Below are 5,000 nucleotides of genomic sequence, written 5' to 3'. Positions count from 1 at the left end.
CCATGATGAACGAATCGCCTGCTGACTGGTTTGTTTTCCTGGATGGCAAAGGGCAGATCTTTCATTGCCAGCTTACAGTAGGAACAGTGAACGTTGAGCTCGGTCCACTGCGCCCAGAAATGTGTCCAGAGGTTCCTCTCGGTCTGTATGTAAGATTCTAGAACAGAGCTCCGCTCTACAATCTTTGGTCTACTCTATACCCTCTGTATATCTTAGCAGCAGCGTGCTGTTACGTAATATGGTGCATGTAGCTCTTAATGAGTATATGCCCTCAAAAAATAACACAGCAGTTTTCCCTTAGTGCTTTCCAAACACTGCAGTCTTTGCTGTGGGGTTTGAATAGCGTGAGTTGGATTGGTGTGTGTGTGTGTGTGTGTGTGTGTGTTGAGGACTGGTGTTAGGGTGTGAGTAACAGAGGGGCACTGAGGAGTAGTGAGGGAGCTGTGACCGAGGGCACCGAGGGGTCTGCTGTGGGTGGAAAAGGTGTCGCATGAACATGGACTGAGGAGAATAGGAGCCCTGAGCAAAGGCTGCCTTGGCCTCCTGCTCCAGAGGGTTCAAGCATACAGTAACAGCTTTACCTCCCACACACACACACACACACACACACCTACTGTACACACCTACACACACACACAGACGCACCAGTACACACACACATACACACACACACGCAGTTCCGTCCCGGGGGCTTGTTTGAGCAGAGTGCCGTCTAACATGCGAGGCGAAGGAGGGGGATTTCGGGGAGGCCTGCTCGGCGCGCTCGCCCCAGAAGAAGGGAAGTCTTTCAGCTGCAGGAGCCCGGCTGCAGGCTTTAGGGGTTGGCCGCCTGGCTTATGCTGTAATCCCGCTTCATGACCGTTTGTTAAGCACAGCTGATGGGATCTTTAAAGTAAAGCCAAACTTTACTGCCACAACGTGGGGGGATGGATTGTGTGTGTGTCCATGTGTCTGCATGCGTGTGTGTGTGTGTGTGGCTGTGTGTGTGCTTTTTGTTGCATGTGTGTGTATGCATATGTGTGTGTGTGTGTGTGTGTGTGAGTGTGTGTGTGCAAATACATAGGTGTTTTGTGCGTCTCATGGGTGGGGGCAGTGAGTGGGTTCATGCCCGATGAGGTAACACGATCTCTCACGTTGATGGTCGCTGTGGCAGCGGCTGGAGGGTGGTTGGGGGGTTTGTGGTGGTTGTGGTGGTGGGGGGTGGGTTGTGTGTTGTGGGGACGGGGGGTAAAGATTTGCCCCCCCCACCCCCCTCCCCTTCAGCAGGGTCAGAGTGCAGGGTAAGCACCTCTCGGGTGGGGGCCTGGGGGGCAGAGGCCTTTGAAACAGAGGGGCTCGGGTTACGCGGCTGATGTGACAGGCCACACCACGGCGGCCGGACAGGGAGTGCCTGCAGCACACACTCTCAGACCCTAACGGCACCCCCGCCGTGCCAGCGCTCTCCCCCTGCAGACTCGCCGCTAAGAGCCTCATGTGGCTCGCCACTAACTGCGCACGGCATAAATCTCTCTCCAACGCCCCGCGACTTCTAGCCCCGTGCTTTAGCCTGTAGCCTCTTGGCAGTTACAACTTCCTGTTGATGGAGCGAGGGGTCTTAAATGAAGGGGGGATGAAGGAGGGTCTCCGTCTCATCCTCCATCGTACAGTCTCTCTCTCTCTCTCTCTTTCTTGCCTTTGGCTGCCTGTCTGTCTTCCACTCACATGTGTCTGGCACGAGCACAGATGCTGGCCCGGGCTTTCCACTCTCCCCGTCAGACTATAACTCCTGCGTTCGATGGGCCCTGGATGAGTCACTTGGCTTTGGTCTTAAGAGAGATATATCTTCAGACATATTTTCCAAGTTTTTTTTGTTTTTTTTTTAAATCTCCAAGTATTCGTCTTTCACCTACACATACAATCATCTCTTCATTTCTCTCTCACCTCTCACTCTTTTAACCCCCCCCCCCCTCTCTCTCTCTCTCTCTCTCTCTGTCTGTTTCTCTCTCTCTCTCTCTTTATTTTTCTCTGGTCTGAGGCCAGTCTGGATGTTCCACATTGGAAATATCAATCAGTGGCTTTTGTTCCTGGCGCTCCCCACACACGTGAGAGAGAGAGAGAGAGAGAGAGAGAGAGAGAGAGCGTGGGGGAAGACTCCGGAGAGACCGAGAAGAAAAGGAGTGAGAACATCAGAGAGAGATGGTGGGAGAGAGAGAGAGAGAGAGCGAGGGAGAGAAAGAGTGAGAGACGGAGCGAGTGGGAGCAAGCAGAGTAAATAAAAAACGAAGCGCTTTGAAGGAGAAGAGAGATGAACCCTTAAAAGTATGTTACAAAGAGCGAATATGAACAAAGGCGCCCAGTCAGCCAGCAGGAGAGATTTGTGCTGATTCTTCAGAACGGCCATCTTGGCTCCTGCGAGTACAGTGGCTGCCTTGAATGTCTCCTCTTGGTGTGTGGCAGCTGAGAGGTCAGCCTGGTTGAAATACCCTGACCAGGAGCCAACGGGATGGGCAGCATACCGGAGTGGACCGCACACTTTCACCACATGCCATGCCTGCCCTCTCCTACGCCGTGGTCAACAGCTGTGATGGACACACCACGGACTCCCTGACCACAGCACATACTCCTCAGAGCAGAGCGCCTGTTCCAGCGCTGAGCTTTACAGAGAACACTCCGGGGCTTTCATGACATTAAGCAGAATGTTGAGGAGAAGCACTCAAAGACACTCTCTTACACACACGTACACAAACACACACACACACACACACACACACATGTACACATACACACACATACACACGTACACACAACACAGGATGGATATGCTCTCTGTTTCCTGTTTTCCTAGGAGCGCATCCGCCCCTGCCTATTTTTACATATTTGCAGAATGGCTTTCGGACAAAATTGCAGACGCCATTTTTCAGGCGGTGAAAACAGCATCTGCTGCTTTAGGTGTGATGGAGGTAACCAGATGCTCACCCAGCACACTCTCGACTGAGAGTTCAGATGCTGCAGACTCCAGTGACAAACTCCAGCTTCTCAGGAAAGCGTAGAAACCGGGGGCCCCCAGTGTTGATAGGGCTCGAGCTCTCGCCCGAGCCGGCTAAGCAATCGTGTCTTAAAATAGCGCCAGTGATTTATCACGCTGTCCGGGACCCTTGTTCAGCCCCTGCGCAGAACGCTCCCTGCTACACTTGGCCTGTAAATCTCTGTTTATTTTAAATCACGGTACTTCAAAACATCAGCAGCCAGCTCATTGGTTGGGTTTTTTTTTTTTTTTTTTTCGCGTGTGCTGTCAAAGCCACAGGACAAACCTGTGTGTGTGGTTATGGGTTGTGCTGGGAACTGGGGATTCTGGGGAACATGCATGATGTTACAGTATGTGGTGGATCTGGTTGATCTGGTCAGTTATATGGAGGCCCGTGTGAACAGCTGGGGCTGTTGCCTTACACTCCCTTAACGCAGGAAATGCTGATCATCTTTTCCTGTGTTTATTATATCAATGTTCAATATGGGGGGTACAATGGAAATAATAATGTGGGCTTCACTGTGTTCTATCCTTTTGAGAATCGTGCACCAAGGCCACACTGTTATTTATTTATCAAAAAAGATCATTTCAATCAAATGTCAGTTTCAATCAATACACACCGATAATCCTGAGCTAGTTGTGCTATTGTGACCGTAGACTCATGGATATGCAACTGAAAAAAAGGAGCTCGTGGAGAGTAATTGAATAAAAGTGCCCTGCCTCCCTCAGACACAATAAACAGATCCACAATAGCCAGTCCACACCCTAAGCTGTTTACTGGCTCTGTTTTTGTCTCTATAAATGCATCAGGAAAGTTGCTCCAGTTGCTATTCTTGCTCCAGTGGATGTGTCCGTCTATACACTAACAAAAGTAGACGTGTGCTACTGGACCAGAGTGATGTATACGGTACACACCTTAGGTCATCTCCACGGTGCAATGTAGTGCAGTTGAATCCTTTTTTGCTTGTTTATTTTACAGCACTACCTCATCTCTAAAGAGCCCTGCTGTGTTTCTCAGCATGTCATGGCTATCTGGCAACAACGAATCAAAGATCTCATTATTTAGGGAAGGTTCAGTAAAGTGTCTATCTCATTCCACATCTGCGTTGAGCAGAGAGAATCAGATTCTCAGGAGAACCTTTAAAACCTCACGTTCCCCTCTGCGCCAGACATTAGATGTGTAATTCTCCTCCAGACACAGAGGGCATGGCCACCCCCATTTGACGACCTATCCCCGTTTTTTATTGTGCGTTTGTGTGTCATCTGACCATTTGTGAAGATCTGGAGGTGGGGTGCAGGGAGTGAATGCTGTGCATGTTGGGACCTGCCTGTTGCTTTCCTTAATCCTGGCCTGGCTGGGCCAGTGTGGCAGAGTGCAGAATGCTGCAGACCTCCTCTTATTATGTATTTCCTGGTCTGGTTTGGCTAGACCAGATGCCATTTCCCGGCAGATCTGGAGATGTAATATCACCCTGCCTTGCCTTGCTGAAGTGATTGCAGGTGAGCAGGTGGTAGATTTTAGCCGTCCTGACGCAGCTCACGGGACTTGGAGAGTCGCCTCCAGGCCTACCTGACCCAGCTGCAGCAGCTTTATCTCTCAGTCCTTCTCTCTCTCTCTCTCTCTCTCTTTCTCTCTCTTTCTCCCTGACGTTCTATATTTCATTCATTCTTTATCCCTTCCATTTATCATTTCCGTGCATCTTTTTTCTTTCTTCTTCTCCTCTTTTCCTTCTCTCGAAATCCACTCCCTTTCAGCATTAACGTGAACAGACAGATCTTGTTCTGTATAAACACACAGTAAAAAAAAGATAAATTGTGTGGTACGCGTCAGTCAAGTCTGCATTCAGTAAATGCTATGATATGCACGGGTGAAGACTTAAAGCAAATATGACCCACTTCCTGCCCTAACATGCCCCCAAATGTTGTGGAATGCCTCTTTTGCCCCAACCAGTAGCAATCTTCCGTGCGCCATCCGTGTGTAGATCAGAATTAGCCT

At 49.9% G+C, this 5,000-nt stretch overlaps 1 protein-coding gene across 1 annotated transcript in view; it reads left to right on the top strand.

Moving 5' to 3' along the window:
* Window positions 1-5,000, top strand: part of uba7 (ubiquitin-like modifier activating enzyme 7) — a 51,549-nt gene that overhangs the window by 22,389 nt on the left and 24,160 nt on the right. The window lies entirely within an intron of this gene.

Source organism: Sardina pilchardus, chromosome 9 (genome assembly GCF_963854185.1).
Source record: "Sardina pilchardus chromosome 9, fSarPil1.1, whole genome shotgun sequence".
Taxonomy (NCBI): Eukaryota; Metazoa; Chordata; class Actinopteri; order Clupeiformes; family Clupeidae; genus Sardina; species Sardina pilchardus.
Note: the sequence above shows the minus strand (reverse complement) of the source record. Positions and strands in the feature narration are given on the sequence as shown.